Source organism: Coptis chinensis, chromosome 6, assembly GCF_015680905.1.
Source record: "Coptis chinensis isolate HL-2020 chromosome 6, ASM1568090v1, whole genome shotgun sequence".
NCBI classification, from domain to species: Eukaryota; Viridiplantae; Streptophyta; class Magnoliopsida; order Ranunculales; family Ranunculaceae; genus Coptis; species Coptis chinensis.
Genome location: NC_141461.1, coordinates 94,156,053 through 94,175,271, shown reverse-complemented (window position 1 = coordinate 94,175,271; position 19,219 = coordinate 94,156,053). Strand labels below are relative to the sequence as shown.

The 19,219-nt window shown below is 33.5% G+C and overlaps 1 long non-coding RNA gene and 1 pseudogene across 2 annotated transcripts; both read right to left on the bottom strand.

Moving 5' to 3' along the window:
* Nucleotides 1-7,974: 7,974 nt before the first annotated feature.
* On the bottom strand, nucleotides 7,975-9,575 carry LOC147495593 (uncharacterized). Its single transcript, XR_015197608.1, has 4 exons — nucleotides 9,384-9,575; nucleotides 9,149-9,248; nucleotides 8,854-8,987; nucleotides 7,975-8,111 (listed from the first exon to the last, which is right to left on the bottom strand). It is a non-coding gene; the product is annotated as an uncharacterized LOC147495593 (long non-coding RNA).
* A 42-nt stretch (nucleotides 9,576-9,617) lies between these two features.
* Nucleotides 9,618-14,294, bottom strand: LOC147495592 (histone-lysine N-methyltransferase ATX3-like; annotated as a pseudogene). The gene is made up of 9 exons (XR_015199561.1): nucleotides 13,090-14,294; nucleotides 12,910-12,966; nucleotides 12,712-12,805; nucleotides 12,588-12,651; nucleotides 11,601-11,667; nucleotides 11,453-11,519; nucleotides 11,233-11,325; nucleotides 11,004-11,093; nucleotides 9,618-9,750 (listed from the first exon to the last, which is right to left on the bottom strand). The product of XR_015199561.1 is annotated as a histone-lysine N-methyltransferase ATX3-like (transcript).
* Between the last annotated feature and the right edge of the window lie 4,925 nt (nucleotides 14,295-19,219).

The following is a 19,219-nucleotide window of genomic DNA, read 5'->3' as shown; positions in this document are numbered from 1 at the left end:
TTGGAAAAACTCAACCGACTAAAAAGTAAAGATTAAAGAAACCCTAAATGCTTAGACTAAAGAATAAGAAAAGCATGTGTTTAGTTCTTGATGACTTTAAACCATAGCTAGAAAAACAGATTCCACCATTTTTTTTGTTCTTTTGGGCCATAGCCTTGAAAACCAAAACTCAAAAAGCAATCTTGTTTGCGAGAATGAATGTGTTGGTTGTACGTTTTAATTTTGTTTGTGTTAGTAATAGTAAGTAGAACAAAAATTTGACATTTGTATTATTTTTTCATGAATAAAATTGTAAAATAAAAATAAAAAACGTTATATCAAAGCTTTAAATGTAAAATATATAGCGAATTTTAAAGGAATGCATTCTTATTATACCCGTTTAAAACGTTATATCGTATTTTTGCCATTAACGTTTATTGGACCCGAATATTTAAAAGTATTATTGTTAAACATTTGAATCTTAGGTGAATAATTTAATTTATCAAACTTTTGCCATCCACAATTTACTAGCTATGGTATTAAGTGCTTTTGTATTGAAGATTTACGGCTTGATGCAAATCGGATGCAAGGTATCGTTTGAAAATAGTCAAGGATGGGTTTCATCTAGCTGGTTTGGATATCTTCCCTCCATTGTTGGTAGAATATCTAATTATTACATTGGATGTTTCAGTTTGATTGAGATAGAAATTTGTGTAGTTCGAATATCGACAAAGATGAGGCGAGGGTAAAATCGGAGTTTGTTGAATTGGCCAGATATGATAAAAGAAGTCCGGATGGCGGTTGTCTTTCGCCAAGAATATGTTCAAGTTGAAATTTTCAAATGATCTTGGCTAGATCCCTTGCTAGGTGGAATGGCAGCGAGATTGTTGGTGTTAATAAGATAATCACCCGCTCAATTGTTTGACCACCAATTTGGGAGTTCTTTTGTAGGCTTTTGATTTGATGTCTTGTAAAGTCTTGGTGGTTTGCGACCGCCAATGAGAGCTTCATATTCGGCCGTTAAGTTGTTGGAAGTGGCAAAATTCATACGGATAGATTTTTGATGATGGAGCCCTCTTGTGAGTTAAGTGTCATGTCAATACCGCTACCATCGTTTATTTTGTAGGACCGGCCCACATAGAGAGACCATACTTCTTGCTATGTGGGTTTAGGTGGTTGAGGCTCGTATTTTTAGTTTCCAAATGTGGATCTTCAGCTGAATTTGGTGAGAAAGTCCGACTAACTTGAGCTTTAAGAGTTGTTCAATCGAGATCATGTTCAACTAACTTGACTGCTTATTTGGCAATCGATCCGGCTTGGATTTTCGTTCAATAAGTTTTCAAGGGTATTCTGTGATTACTCGATGGTCCCACCTTTGGAAATATGGCCTGAATTTCTTAGCAGCATAATAAAAGAGCAAAGACAACTTTTGAGCGGCAGATAACGCGTTGTTCGGTTAGCGGTATTGTCTTGCTAGTGAAGTAGATCGGCTTTCCGATTCCGTTATCATTTCCGAGGAGGATTGAACCGATAGCAAAAATCAGATGTGGATCGATATAGATAGAGATCTTAAGTCAGCCCACAAGATTAGAGATTAATGGTGGAGTTGAGAGATATGTCTTGAGTTTGAGAATGCTTCATTGCATTCGGCTATTCCATGTATACAGAGCCTTTGCAGAAGAATCTCAAGAATAGGTCGACATTTGTCCGATCTCTTAGAGATGAAGCATTGAGAGAGCCGCGACTTGTCCATTGAGTCTTTGAATATGCTTCTTGGTAGGTTGGAGTTGGCATGTTATCGATTTTCAAGAAATCAACCACGACGGCGGTGCCAAATGTAAATGTCTGATTTTATCCTTCCGATTATTACCAGACATTACATCAATGATTTAAGACTTAGCTCTAATTTAGGATGAAGAAGGGGATGGTTGTGGTGAATGAAAGTAGCTTCTCTTTGAAAAGAAGATGTCTACGCCGTGTATTCATCATCGTAACTCCAGACTAGAATCAAGTGTGCTTGAATCAAGCCAACGTAGTTCGAGGGGTGGCTTTTATAGGCGGAGGGTGTACATCCGGTAAAACACGTGGTGGTCCGGGCCGATGTGCAGTTAAGATGAGCACGTGTGTAGTAGCTCCGGTGTTAGGTTGTTTGAGTGGCATAAAAGCATAATGATAGTAAGAACATTGTAATGATGATAAATGGTTGTAATGATTTAGGTATTACGACGGGTGGAAGCTTAATGCTAATGCTAGCAATGATGAGAGTAGTAGGTGATGATGTCCGCGAGATGGAGTTGAAAGTGACAAGTCATTGATATTGACCCCATCTTGACGAATGGCTGCCGCTTCGTGCTCTTGGAGACGAGTCGATTGGAGTCATGACTTGGTGGACTGCATATGCACATCACATGCTTGATAGGATGTCCCTTTACACTTCATTTCAAATGCCTTCATGCTTTCAATTGTATGGATTAAATCATGAATTTTGGCAAGAAGATCTACAAGCTAAAAGTTACTTCATTTCAATGTCCGAACCTAAAACAAAAGCGGAAAAAATATGTTGTAAAGCTAACCGGCTAAAAGCTTACCCGAAAAATTCAAGATTCATTTTGGCTAAGTTAGAAATTTCTACACAAACTAGTTTTTAGTCTAATGATTTTTGTGATTTTGAGATCATTCTCACCAAGTATCACAACTTAATTATGTATTCTATATCACATATAAATGAATTGGCCATTGAGCTTTTTATCGAATAATGTTTGACACTCATACCAAAAAATAATGGACAAAAACTCTTATTATATATATGTTCTACAATCGAAGGAAATAGATTTCTCCAAATTTTATCCTCGGCAGATCCATGTGCTTGAAAATGCTTCAAAAATGGTGGAATTATTATTCTCCTTAAAGGGATCTCTACTCTAAGTCGATCACAACGACCTCCACTAATCGTAATGACTCGGACATACACACACATCAAGCTCAATGACTCATTTCGCTTTACTAGTTATGTTGCACACTCTTTTCAACTCAATGACTTCGCATACAATTCCATCGTCATGTTGTACGCTTCATCTTGCTTTTCGTCATGTTTGGACATTCAGAAGGCTCAATGACCAATACATTCATCAAAGTATCAACGACTCGATCGACATCATATCAACATTTTGAGTGACTCGTCACTTAGCTCCACCTCGTGACATCATCACCTGCCACTATCATCATTACTACCATTGTCCTGCGGTTCTTTTCCCTACTGTAATACATGAACCATTCTGATCATTAACCATCATTACACCCTATGTCACGGACAAGCCCCAACACCTACAACTACTACCCACGCGTGCCTCTTGTGGAAGATGTCACTCATCTCGACCGCGCATATGTACTTTCGTGATTACCGCGTGTCACATCCGATGTACAATTTCAATGTCTATAAAAAGTCACCCCAAAAGAACTATGTGTGGTTTGATTCGATGATGATTGATCCCAACTGAAGTATTAATTCCACCTCCACTACCACTTCCAATACATACACTTTGGATATGTAGGCATCTTCATTCTCATGAAGAAAGCAACCATTAACAACAACCAAAACCATCATTTTTTCTCATCCCTAACTTAAAAACTAAGTCTTAATTTGGTGTAATGTCCTAATAGTCCTTCAGGGTAAATTTAGACGTTTACATCTGGCGAGTTGCCTCACAGGTAGATTCCTCGGAATCTGATAACTCATGATAAGTATCCAAAGTGTAATTTAAACCTTAATAGTGATGATAATTTAGCCCGATTATGTTTATAATAAATAAAAGTTAGTATTGTTTCACGTGTTTTATATATTCCGGGTCTTGAAGTTGTTTTATGTGCTCAAAAGCGTCATTTTACAATGAAAAAGCGAGTCAAGATGATTGCTAAAAATAGTTCTATATTTAAAACCCTAAGAATCAAGGAGAAAAACTTTTTCAAGCCCGGTCAAAAAGTCGATTCAAAGTAGAAAAATGACAAAAACTATTATAATCAAAAAAAGTATTTTTGGACTCAAACTTGAATTGGGCCTACTATGTCAAACCGCCATCTCGGAATAAAAGTTCCAATGGATCTAGTCTTGCGAATCAATTTTATAAAAGGACGAAAAAAGTCACTGGTAATTTTAGGCATAATTGGCATTTTTAGACTTAGCAAATGGACTTTGGTTCTCCACATTAGAGGGCCCCAAAGTCCCTCCGAACCTATCGCGAAAATTACTTAGATATATTATAGCTCTATCTTCTTTAATTGGTGGGAAGCGTTTAGAGTGTCAACGTGTCATGGCTAATTAAGAAAAAGTAGGAGATAAAATAGGAAAACAAATATTTATCTTTATCCTTAGATATATATTATAGCTATATCCTTGCCAATCTATTTTTTGGAATACTTTCATGAGACTCCAAAATTTTCTAAACTCTATTACTAATTATAAAAAGTATTATTTAAATTATAACTAATTCACTGAAAAAACAACCATATCTAGAGCTTCACGAGGTCTCCTAACTTTTCCTAAATACTATAGCTAATTACGAAAAAAAACCTATCTCTAATTTTTCCCAACAATATAGCTAATTCACGGAAAAAATATAGGAACAAAAAAATTAAATTCTTAGAAACAATAGTTTCTCATCAAAAATGATTTCCCTAAAACTTTTGATTTGATGTAATCATTTTGGGTTTAGTTATTATTCATTAAGGATTCCAAAAATACAATTCGACTACAATAATTTCGACATATTCCAATTCCTTTAGATATATATTATAGTTATACCCTCACTAATCTATTTTTTTGAGCACCATGAGACTCAGTTTTTTCTAAACTCTATTCTTAATTATAAAAAGTATGATATAAATAAGAAAACAATCTCATCTAGAGTTTCACAAAGTCTCCAACTTTTTCTAAATAATATATATAGCTACTGAAAAAAAAAATATGAGACAAAAACTAAAATTGCTAAAACAATAGTTTCCACAAAACGATTTTCCAAAAACCCTTTCGATTTTGATCGCCATCCATTGTGGGATTTAGATATTTATTCATAGTTAAAGATTCCAAAAATCATAATTCTTTTACACAATAATTACGATATATTCCAATTAAATTTATATTTTTAAAATATATATTTATATATTATTTGTATTAATTTTTTTCATTTTTTCTATATATATATTATTTTTGTATAATTTAATTTTTCATAATTTGTTTTGGTTTGATATATAATTTATTTAAAGATCCATTTTAAAATGGGCGATATGGGCTTAAAATAAATTATATATCAAACCAAACAAATTACATGTGGAAAAATTAAATTATACAAAATAAATATCACAAAATATATAATAGAAAATGAAAAAAAAAATTAACGACAAAGCAATAATGACAAATATTTTAAAATATATATAATCTTGAATGAAACTAATGTCAAAAGAACAATTAATAAAAGGAGCGAAAAACTGGATGCAAATGCATCGAACTAACCTCAAATAATATTTAAATTGATAAATCGAAACTTGATGCAAATGCAAGCATTAAACTAATCTTAAAAATTAATTAATAGAAAATGAATATGGATACAAGCGCATTAAACTAACCTCAAAGAATAATTAACCGGAAATCAAAACTTAGATGCAAATACATCAAACTAGCATAACAAAATAATTGTTGGGAAATCCAAAATTGGATGCAAATGCATTGAACTAATCCTCAAAGATTAAATTAGCAGAAAAAGAAACTAGATGCAACCCTACATTTAGACTAACCCCAACGAAAAATTAATTATAAATTGGAAACATAATGCAAATGTGTGGAACTAATCTTAAAGAATAATTAACGTAAAATGAATCGGATGCATTTACTTGTGAACTAATCTCAAAAATAAAGTTGGATGCAAATGCAGAACTAACCTCAAAGAAATAATTAGCGGAAATCGAGGCTGGATGCAAATTTATTGAACTAATCTCAAACAATAATTAGCGGAATCGAAACTAGATGCAAATGTAACCTTATCAAATAGTAAGCGAAATGGAATCTGCAAATACATTAAACTAAATCTCCACGAGAATAATTAATGAAAAAAATGACTTTGGATGCAAATGCATTGAGCCCCTCAAAGAATAATTAACATAAAATTGGAAATTGGATGCAAATGTATTGAACTATTGCAAAAGAATAATTAGCGAGAAATCAAGCTGGATACAACTGCAAAATGAACTAACCTAAAAAAATAAATAACGAGAATCAGAAATTGGATGCAACTGCATTAAACTAATCTCAAAATATAAATAACGGAAAATCAGAAACTTGATGCAAATGCATTGAACTAACCTCAAAACATAGATGGGTTATATGTTATAGGAATATCACGATAAATATAGTTTTGCATTTAAAATGGTGTTTATCTTATCTCTTTCCATATTATTGGGAACTCCTTGCTATTCAAGTAGCTTCAATATATATATATGAACTTCGCATTATTAGGCAATCATACAAAACTTCAATCAAACTTCTATTATTAAACAACAAAAATGAAGTTGAAGAATTTTTATCAAATGTGAGTTTTTTTTAATGGAAGTGATTTTTCATGTTATAGAAATTTGGGATGAGTGATCAATATAATATTAATATATAATAATACATTTTACAAATATTTTTCAGAATAATTAATATATTAACCTTACCCGTTAAATAGGATCTTTGAAAGATTCAACATAGTGAGTTATAGATAATTTATAGAATAATTAATGGAAAATCAGGAACTGGATAATCTTCGATGATTCCACATGAAGTAAATCAAGCGTAATTTATTTTTATGCCATGTTTGCAAAAGACACTACATGGATCAGTAGAAGTTGGTATTACCACCATTGGATAATTAAAACAAAATGGAAACTGGATTCAAAAAATGCATAACTGAGCTCAAAGTAATTATGAAAATCCAAACTTTATGCAAATGCATTAAAACTAAACTCAAAAATAATTAACTAGAAATCCGAAAACTTGATACAATTGCATTAAACTAACGTTAGAGAATAACTAATGGGAAATTATAAATTGGATGCAAATCCTTGAAAAATATTGAACGGGGAAATCGAAGCGGTATGCAAATACATCAAACAAACCTCAAATAATAATTAATGATAAATCGAAAACTGGACCAAATGCATTAAACTAAACTCAAAAATAATTAACATAAAATCAAAAACCGAATGCAACTGCATTAAACTAACCTCATAGAATAATTGGTGGGAAATCAGAAACTCAATGCAAATGTATTGAAATAACCTCAAATAATAGTTAACGGGAAATAAGAAACCGGATGTAATTGCATCGAACTAACCCTCAAAGCATAAAATAGTGAAACTGGATGTAGATGTATTAAACTAACCTTAAATAGTTATTAGCAGAAAATCAGAAATTAGGTGCAAATGCAGGAACTAAACTCAAAAAGACTAATTAACTTGAAACATTGAAAAATAGACGAAACTGTACTGAACTAACACAAACTAATTTAACGGGAAATTATAAATTTGATGTAACTGCATTGAACTAACCTCAAAAATAATTAATGGGAAATTGAAAACTTGATGCAAATACATTGAACTAACCCTCAAAGAATAATTAAACACCAAATCGGAAATTTGATACAACATTGAACTAACCTCAAAAGAATAATTAACAGGAAAATAGAAAGTGGATGCAACTGCATTAAACTAAAATTAAGTTAACTAACGAAAAATAAAAAATTGGATGCAATTGCATTGAAAAACCTCGAAAGAAGAATAGTTAGCAACGAGGAAATGGGAAGCAGGATGTAACTGCCATATGACCTCCAAGCTTAAATAACTAGAAATTGTAAAGCTATTGAACAGGCACAGAAAAATAGTGCTTGAAATAAAAGCTGGATCTGAGATATATTGAACTAACCTCAAAGTAATTTCCACAAAGTAAAAATATTTCACCTTCTACACAAAAGAATTTGATGGAATTTTCAAGATCCCAAGCAGGCTCCATCTTCTCATCACTTGAAAAGCAACTTCAGGCTGATACCAAGCACAAGTGACATGAACCCATAACTTCTCAACATCGGATGGCTTCAGAGCACCTCCTAAAAAAGACAAAGTTTAAAAAACAATCAAATGGGAATCCAAGGGACATCTTAACAAATAGAAAATACTATCTCTGATAGATATAACAAATTTACTGTAGTTTAATAGTATCTGTCAACAAGAAATGCACATTCCTTCTACAAGGAAATTAAATTCCTTCCTGGAGAATAAATCCTATTCATGCTGTTAGAAATAGAAAAAATCAGGGATCATAGTTGGACTGTCCATATACAGAAAGTGGTCAAAAAACGCATCGAGACACATGCCTTGAGGCAAACCTAAGCACCTTTGGCAGAAAATGCCTCGAGGCTATAGCCTCAATGGCAGAACAACACAGGACTCTTAGAACTTAGTTTTTATTCTTCTTCTTCTTCTTCTTCTTCTTGTTTTACTTTTTCTCCTCACAACAACCCTCAATCTCTGTTCAAACGACAAAACAACCTCATTCACATGGAAAAATGTTCAATTTCACAAATGAAAACAAAATTTAAGTTGTTTTACCATCAAGGCATTATTGAGGCTTAAGCCTCTAGGAGGCCTAGCACCTCAAGGCTCTTACAGGTTTTTTCAAACCTTAAGCAACACAGACTAATTCCAGGTCCCCAAAAGTCTAGCATTGTAACATGCTACATGTTTCACAAAATAACATTAATTCATTTTACCAAGCTAAGTTTCGAGAATTTCTTAGTCCAAAATATAGAAACACACAGGACTTAAGAAAGAATGGTTGTGTCATGGAACATGCTCTTCACAGGACAAAGGCAGCATTCCTTCTGGATAATAGGGATCTTTCACATCAGCTTCCACACTCCAGGGGATGTAAAAATCCTTGACAGCCTCACTCCATAGCATTCTGGTGGACAGCTATTTGACACCTGAGACAAATATAACAAAACAAACATGTATTTTCCATACTTCTAGTAAACAATTAAAGTTTATAAACTATTTGCAACAAAAATATATTAACTCCCATTCTTCAGCGTCACAAAATGCTATCTGGAAAACATGGAAAAGAAGCTATAGGAAACAGAAATACCTGTTACATATAATAATTTTGTTGTAATCCCAAATTCAACCCATCTACAAATAGGCACATCTTTCTGTTGTCCACTTGGCATCAACAGGCTCATACTTTTCTGAAGGAGTGACATCACAACTAAATCAGCTTGTTTGATGTGCAGGGACATACTACAAAAAGCGATTCATTGGTGCACATGCAAAAAAAAATAAAGAGATTATGGAAAAACTTGTGGTATGAAGAAACGGCTTACCTTTCAGGAAAGCAAGCAACTTCTGTTTCTGTAAAGTAAGTGAAGATCCTTTGAGAGGATTTGAGAAACGCTCATAACATTCAGTTGTAAAACTTGCAACATCTGTTTTATTGTAAAACAAGAAAACAATAAAGGAGACATGTGATTAACTTTACAAATAACAACCCGTTACAAATAATTATATGGCAAAACTGAAAGCTGCTTAATTAAATGGCACATTTTGGAAATACAGACCCATTGTTCCAGTGGCAGCATTGGACCTTTCACCATAACACTGGTCTTCCAATTTTTATTTCGAGATCCTGTATGGGCTCCCACTCACTAAGAGATCTGTTTTCTTCTCCATGAACCACACTTACACACCACACTGAAATAAATACAGCAACAAAGTAACTATGAAAATGAATCTCTGCAGATTCATCTAGTATCGAATATTTGTTTGGAAATACCAGTTGAACCATGTTTAAAGGAGGCTGTCCCTAATGTTGATAACATGAATTAACATAAACATAAATAAGCAATTAGTCAAAATTAAAAATCATGCCAATCAAGAGCTTGATGCCTTGTATGCTTTTAAAAAAAAAACTAAAACTTAAAACCTGAAGTTGAAAGAGAAACAATCAAATTGAAGCCATGTTATTCAAGATTTAGTGCCTTGAGCTTAGCATACAGCATAATCAAATAGAAAAAGTCCCTAAGCAAATTGAAGAAAAAGCAATGTATTCAACTTAAAATTTTGCAAAATATTCATTAGAAAATAGCTGTTCTTCAAAATGATGACAATGAAAAGAAGATGATTTAACATAATACACCATTATACTCGAGAGGTATAAACCGATTTGGAAGCTTTGCCTGACACTGACATGGCAAGAAAATAAAATATAATATAATATACCAATAAAATTGATAAGAAGTTTTTATCCTCAGAGAGAGAGAGGAGAGAGGATTGTAAAATATATGGAAAAACGAAAAGGGTTAACATGCCAAATACATAATGAGCTGAATAGGATTTAATTCAGCAAAAAGAAACTATGGTGACCAGTACTTAAAATAGTTAAATGTCTAGTAAGAATAAGCAAGAAGTCAGCTTCCAACTAGACTCATGAATAGATGGTGGTACTCTGTAGAAGGAATTAGTAAAAATTGGCCTATGTGATGTGAGGCGCATCTGTAGATGACACCAGCTGCTTACAGCCCAGACCTTGTATATCTGTATATAAAATTGAAACTAAAATGTATCTGACATGAGTATGCCATCCATTATATATAGATTCATGTTACAGACACAGATAATGGCCATTGAGGGATAGTCTTTTAAAGAAATTCTAAAATTAACATCAGCTTAAAAAATAATTGGATGCTCAAATTCTGGGAAGTAGTCTTGTCATTATCTAATATCTAAAGTCTAAACACCAATGTTTTAAAGAATCATTTTTTTGATAAAGTGAATCAAAGTCTCTATAATCATTATAAGAAGATGTCTTTAGCAGAAACCAAGTAAATTGTATAGACAAAAGATAATGATTCACTTCTTTTTTTTCAATCTTTAAAGCACAAATTGTTGTGTATCATTTCCTATAGTTAAGTCAAAAGTAGTATTACAAGATATTTGATGCTTACACATGAAAACTTGGAAAATATATTCCCTCCGCCAGCACATACAACAGTTACCCTGTCAGAGTCGAAAATTGCCCATCTTCTGTTTTAGATCTGTATAGGAAGAAAAATCAAGGAACAGTTATAGGCAGAAAAAATAGAAAAGAATATCAAACCTTGAGTAGGTGAAACTGAAAAGAATGGATTAAAATATTTTGAAAAGCCAATCATTAGTAGAACCACATTGACTGACATGATTTTTTGGTTGGCCTTCTACTGAATCTGACAATTCAAAATTGAATTTGGGCTTTTAACCTTGACAAAAGTAGTCTGTGTTTTCCAGATCCTTCAACATAAACACTTTAATTAGGGAATTCAGCCTTAATTTACAAGAAAGGAAGACAAACAAGACACTTAGACATTTTGCAGATTAAGTAATATGTGGTAACCATTATAAGAAGGAAAGTGGGCACCTTGAAAGCAGTGCTGGAAATTTTCTCGCACTCTGCATGAACCCACATGACACCCATCACACCTTACCTACAAAATAATCAATAGATCAGCTGTTTCATTGAAAACTGAGACATAGAAAGAACTTAGTCAAGTTGTTGACAGTCTCACCCAATTCCCACCATCGAATGGTGCCAAATCTTTTGCATATGCCACAGTATTGTTTAGATTTTGCTAACTGCAAAGTACATTACTAAAGTTAAACCATGAAAAGTTAATGCATATGTAAGGAATGCCCAACTTAAGGAATTTTTTATGTCCTGCTTGAACTTCTACCACCATTTTCATTTTTAGGAGTTGGCAGGGAAATATACCATTAATAACACGTCACAAGTAATCACCTTAAGTGAAGTTTACATACCCTAGAACAATGTTTACAAAAAGGCCTTCTGAAGAGAACCATGATTTTCTTTCTAGATTTATTTGGCAACCTCAAGCCACAGCCTTCCACAAGTATGTGATTTCTTCAAGAGATATGTCCTGTGAGAAAACCTAAATGAAATCATAACCATGGACATGTATATCTTTATGCACAAGTGAAAAGTGAAATACATAAAGGGGCTAAATCACAAATATAGATCCGATAATACTTCTTAACTACAAACTAAAACTAGAACAAACACCGCCCGAAAACAGGAGATTATCCACTGAGGAAAGACTTCGTGCCTGGTCCAGTTCAAGGAGTTCTGACCTTAAGTCTAATATCAAAACAGGTTGGGTTAGTCAGAATTGACCCCTCCTCCCAATTATTAGTTGCAAATTCCCCGGCCCCCCGCCCAGTTGCATGATCCAACAGCTACTGAGATGAAGTTTTTTTGTTCACTTGAAGAAGCATAACCGTTGGATACTGCAACTTAGAGGTGGGTATCCCTAGTGTTTTTTGAAACCCGGGGATCCCCAACTGCAACTAGTGATGGAGGTTATCCATAACTAACCCAAACAAATTTCAGGAAATCTCACACAATGAAACATGTCTACACATGGGTTTCAATATTAACACCACAGACAGAGATAGAAATATTAATTAAAGGTGGATGTCATAACAATACTGTACAACTGGTGCATCCAATATCTGCATAAACATTTATTAACACTTACACTTGCCTGGTTCTGGGACTGACATTCCTGCTCCTGATTTGAGTCAGTGGCCTCTTGAATACCTCTGGGGAACAGATGTATGATAACTCAGCTGCCCGAGCAATTGCATTATTCATCCATTAACATATCTGCAAAGCCATGTTCTGCTAAAAGGCTTCTCTATAGCCATCCGAAATTCACTAGGCTTGCTCTTGTGCAACTGGGTCTGTCCCTGAAATCTGGACAAGTAAATTGCATGCCAATATTTTTATCTCAGTATGTCTTGTACTAGCCAATTTATGCATTATAGTAACACAAACACTACTAACTCACAGTTACATACCTGTCCACATAATCTACGAAAGGAAAAAATCATTCCATGTTTCACCCATGCATAGTCCTGCTCATTGACAGTTATGCTAAATCAGTTTTTTATGAGCTAATTTTAATAAATATAAAAACAAGGACATTCAACATGGAATCAAAAAAACTTTTACAGAAAAAAATAAAATGCAAGTTATACCCTTTCTTTTCCATCCCCGGAGTACCCAAAATACATGACACATATTGCCCCAGCAATGCAAGATTTCAAAACTGAATCAGGAGCTTTCGTCAGAGGATCAATCACAATGGCTGGCCAAACAGGATACCTCTTTCCCGATCTTGCCCACACTACATCACCCAAAGAAAAATCCGACGGCCTAAAGAAATCCTTTCTTCTAACAACATTCTCCTTTACCGACCTCTCTTCCCCATTCAAATCCGGCTTACTTACAAGAACCATCAAGTCCATCCAAATGTATACACTCCTCAACTTCATTCACATTCTCATGTAGAGACGTAAGTGAACTCCGCGAACTAGAAAACTTCCTACCATCAAAATTCTTATAATTCAAATACCCCACCTCCTCTTCTTCTTCCTCCTCCTCCATTTCAGAAGAACAACTAGGACTTTCATACTTAACCTTCTCCTTGGCTTTCTTACTAACAACCTTCTTCTTCTTCTTAACTTTCTTCCCCACCCTTCTCCTTCTCCCGCAATTTCTTCTTCTTAACAACACCTACATTCTTACTAGTCGACTCCACATTATTACTCTCTTTCTCCTTATCTTTCTTCCAAGGATCAATCATAACCGAATCACTAAACCGCGATGGCAACGCTTGTACTCTCCCTCTAGACGTTCTTATTAGTGGCGGTCTCGAAACTTCCTTTTTACTATTACTACATTTCTTCTTCCCTTTTTTACTACTACTACTACTACTTTTTAACTCGACTAACTCTTCATTATTATTATTAACTTTTGGAGTAGTAACTAATAAATCAAATGGAACTGGTATTGTTATTTTCCTCTTTTTCATACTTTTCCTACTTTCTTCTTCCTCGTTTCCTGACTCTTCATCTTTACATCGTTTCAAAACTGGTATTGCTGAAGAGTTTAAATGTTTTCTGATTTTCATAATAATATCGAATCTATTAACAATGAATCAGTATTCAACAAAAAAAATTATTTATTTATTTATATGAGTTTTGATATTTCGAGATTTTGGGGTGGAGAGTGTTTGAGGAAAAATTTGAAAGAGAATGGGATTGGGGGAAATAGAAACAAAGGAAGGAAAAGCTTTTTTATTAATGTTTTCGGGGAGAGATAAAAAAAAAACAATGATGATTAATTGGGAAATAGAATGGTGAGAAATAATAATATCGAAAAGAATCTGGCGCGGTTTTTAATTCTATCGAAATTTTCGGTGGTGACTTGGTGTAGTGTAGTGCCGGAGGGTTCAGTTTCGGTTCAAGGCCCACTGGAGTTGGGTTTTTAAAGGGCCTGCTTTTTAATTTAGGATGACAATTACTTGTGCTGGATTGGTGGATCAGATTTTTGTTTATCCAGTTCTATTTAACATCTCAAATACAAGTTTCATGTTATATTCTCTGAAAACGTGAATGAAATCCACCTTTTCCATCCTAGAAACAATATCAAAGATGGCTGCATAGATGTCCTACCAAGGCGCCACTTAATATCCCTTCAAGATTTGAATTGCCTTCATGGAGTCAGAAGCAACTAAAATCTTTCTTTTTTTGGATCAATAATTTGCAACCAAGCAATCCTTTATAAATGGCTCTCATCTCTTGATATAACACTAACATTGTTCCTCTTTAGCCAGTGTACTTTTCCATTAGTCTCTAATAAGACCTCCAGTACCAATGTGATCATTAGTTAGTGAAGCATCCGGGTTGAGCTTGGTAGTGTCCACATCCAGTTTAATTTGATCCATATGCAACTGAATTGAATGCATTGTTTGTAGGAAGCCTCGATGCCAAGACTGTCCAAGAGGGACTTTGCATTTGGATTGAGCTTCATTGTGTTCATGAGATTGGTACATACAATTTACCATGGTAGTGAGTTATGTTCAAAGCGTCTCTGGTTTCTCTCATTCCAAATGGAGTTTATAGCTGCTGTAAACACTCTATTTTTGCACCCCCAAACATAATTCATTCACGAATTTGCCTTGAATTACTTGGTTGTTTGTTAGTTTGGTAACAAACTAATCTTTGGGAGATATTTAGTATTTTTCTTGTAATTCTAAAATTTAGTTGTTTATTATCTTTGGTTTATCCGGTCAATAATAACGTGCGGGGTAATCGTAGTTAACCCTAATATTTTTCCTTTGCTTACCCCCCCCCCCCCCCAAAAACAAAGATTCTAGCTTCACCACTGTTGATCGTATAATATAAACAAGGTACATAGGCAACCGTTCTTGGTTTAGTGTCATCTCTCCATCTTTAAATTATCCTATGTTTACGCAATGCGTTTTTTGTTCAAAGCATAAAAAGATTTCATCTAAATGTATGTTTACATTTTTGTCCCGGCCTCCAATCTATCATTTATTACCTTGGTATTTGGCATATATACTATTGGAATTTTCGATGGAAGGGGCAAAACAGTCATAAAAATGGACCAAAATATCAGTAGATACATAAAATTTTACTAAAGTACTGTTGCGGAAGTAGTTGAGCACGGGATTTTTAAAACAATAGAGATTAGCACTCTCTTCATCTCCCATTGTTATAGTTGCTGAAACTATAGTAAAAAATATTAACTTTAAACTTACATAGCTATGGTAGCGAGGTTTAATACTGCTATGCACATGGCTTTAGAGATTTGCAGTGTAAATTTGGCGAGACTTAAGAGAAAAGAGAGTTGATTGACTCTTAAGGAAGTTAGATGCTAGTAAGGTATTTTTAGATGTTTATGTTGGTTAGCATTATCATTTTCGATTCTAGGGTTTGGAAGGTGTTTAAGTGTTTAACCAAAAGAGAGAGAGAGGGAGGTTTTTATCTCCCTCTACTTTCAACTGACTACATAAAAACCCCTTTTATACGGACAAAGTGATAAAAACTCTATGTGTTTTTAAAATGCAAAACTACAATCGAAAACTTATCAAAGTACCCCTCCTCCTCCAAAAGATCCACGTTCTCTCTTTCTACATTCTCTTTCTGTCGAAAAAAACAAAAAACAAAACAAAACAAAATAAAAAATAAAATAAACCCAAAAAACACAAAGATTAAATTTCTTTCTTCAAAAAAATTTGGAATGGAAAAAAATAAATCAATAAAGAAAACAAATGAGAATAAATAATAAATAAAACAAATTTACATACTTAAATTTCTATGCGAAAACAAATTTACATAGTTAGGAACCCAATTTATTTAAATTAAGAAGAATAAAAAAAAATCAATAAAACAAAAACAAATATTCACAACAATCAATCGAAATGAGAAAGATAATGATTCTTCATAGTAGAATCGTGGTTTTTCATCATGAAACCATGTTTCTTCATTGTTAAACTTGATTTTTTCATTGTTAAAAAATGTTTCTTTTTCATCAAACCTAATTTATTCGTCGTCAAAACCTGTTATTCTAATTTCAATATTAAATTGCATGTTATCGAAGTTGAATTAGTGTTCTTTTTCGTTTAAATGATTGAAGGAGATAAACTAAGGAATGAAAATGTTTTTTTTTTGTTTTTTTTGTTTTTTTGTTTTTTTTTCTGCAAAGTGTAAGAGAGGAGTAGAAAGATATGGAAATATAAGAAAGATATCGTGATTTTTGTATAATCACAAAAATAGGGAGCTTATGTCACGAGGCATCAGAAATAGGGAGGTTTTATGGTACGGCGCGATGAGGAGGGGTTACATGAACCCATATCTAAACCAAGGGGCTGATCCCCATTTATTGCATACCCAAGTGTTTGGGGTTTTGCAAGGTTTTGTAAGGAAGAAGAAATAGTGGTACGGACATCACTGGAAATGGGGGTACGGATAGTGCTAAAAATAGGTGTTTTGAAGTCTCTAAAGTCTGAGTCAACCCTTGCACGTACACGTGAACAATTTTGCACTTGTGGAGACTTTTTCAAGGTAACTCGCCTACCCAAATTGTTTAAGTTGTTGAAAATTTGTAATGTAGCCGGTAAAAGAGGTCTTAGTGGAACTATTTTGCAACTTTATTCCGTGGTTGATTTTGGAATGTACATTAGTTGCAAAACTTTTGATAGAATGTACTTCTAGTTTGCTTTTTTTCCTTTCAGCAACATCTCTCTCTATCCAAAAGAACGCCCCACCCCAGGTGAACAAGAGCGAAGAACAGTATTCCTTCGAAATGTATAACTACAACTCTTTTTCATTTTATAATCTTAAACTTATCAAACCATTATATTAAATACCAAATTTTGCGTTTAATCTCCCTCGTCAAAAAACCAGTATATAAAACCTCCCCGTATGTATCAAACTAACAAAACACCCCTCTTTTCTAAAACAAATTAAACTGACAAAAATACCCCCGAAAAACTATCCCGCACCACCGTAAACAACCCTCGCATCTCTTTATTCTTTTTCACATTTGAAATTTTTTCCCCACACCAATGATTCATACTTTTCCTACTTTCTTCTTCCTCGTTTCTTGACTCTACGTCTTTACATTGTTTCAAAATTGGTATTGTTGAAGAGTTTAAATGTTTTCTGATTTTCATAATATCGAATCTATTAACAATGAATTAGTATTGAACAAAAAAAGTATTTATTTTTATTTGAGTTTTGATATTTCGAGATTTTGGGGAAAAGGAAAAGGGATTTTTGGGGTGGAGTGAGATTTTGAAAGAGGGTGGAGAGGGAAATAGAAACAAAGTTTGAGGAAAAATTTTTTATGAATGTTTTGGAGAGAAAAAATGATGATTAATTAATAGGAAACAAATGGTGTAATATTGAAAAAAAGAAGGAAAAACGAAATTTTTATGGGCCTAGTTCAATTTTGAGCCGCGCAGTTTAAACGTTTAGGAGAGATTAGGCCTAAAAAATATATGGATGATTAATCATAAACTAATCAAGTGAATTCGGTTTTTCCTTCTCATAGAGAAAAAATAATATTGAAAATAACTAAACATATCCATATTGAATCATATGAAAATGCAATCATATCCTCAATTGCAAATATCATAGCCTCATTGCAATATAATCTTGTCAAATAAAAAACATATAAAATTTCAAAAACCCAAAGGCGTCCATGATTCGGCTAAAATTATATCATGGAGAAGTTGGTTTAAGTTATGTTTTTTATATCATAGGTTTGTTGTTCTATAACTTCACATATACAAATCATGTTTTGAGAAAAACACAAAACAACAAACCATCGTACCTATTAATCGCCATTTTTATTTTTTTTTAAATATCTATTTGTGCTAAATCGCCCTAGTAATCGGCATAAATCGGGTTATTAATTGATCCCGTTTAGATCAGAGTTTTTTTTGCTAATCGTATCGGTCAAGTAGCTTATAGCACCTATGCGCCTATTAATCGGCTATTACTCGCCTATTAAACTGCACAAATTTTGAGAGAAACTCTACTTAACTGGGTTGGAAGGGTTGGTGACTTGGTGTAGTGGCAACTTTGTGTTGGGCGATGGAGGGTTGAGTTTCGGGATAAAACTGTTCAAGGCCCACTGGAGTTGGGTTTTTAAAGGGCCTTGGTTTTTTAATTTAGGATGACGATTACTAGTTTTTGTTTTTGGGGGATTTTTGTTTATCCAATTCTATTTGGAAGGCAATGCATTACGCACAAGTGCATAGTGTCTGGTGTGTATTGGCAAATATTTTTTTATCTTTTTGAATAAAGCTAGGGGTTAGAGACCCCCTCCCTTTCATTAATTTAACAAGTTTTCAAATATTTAAGTGTTTCTTTTGTCCTCTCAACGTAATATAGGTTTTCAAAACATAAACAGGTTTCATCTAAATGTATGTTTACATTTCTGTCCCTCCAATATATCGTTTATTACTTTGGTATTTGGCATATATACTATTGAAATTTTCGATGGAAGTGGGGGGCTAAAAACAATTATAAAAAATAGACCAAAAATCAAGAGATACATAAAAAAATTATTAAAGTATGCAGAAATAGATGAGCACCTTAGATTTTTAAAACAATAGAGATTAACTTTTTTCATCTCCCATTGTTATATGTAACTTTAAACTTACAAATATGCACATGGCTTTAGATATTTGTGGTGTAAATTTGGCTAGACTTGAAGAGAAAAGAGAGTTGATTGGATTTTAAGGAAGTTAGATGCTAATAGGGTATTTTTAGATGTTTAAGCTGGTCAGCA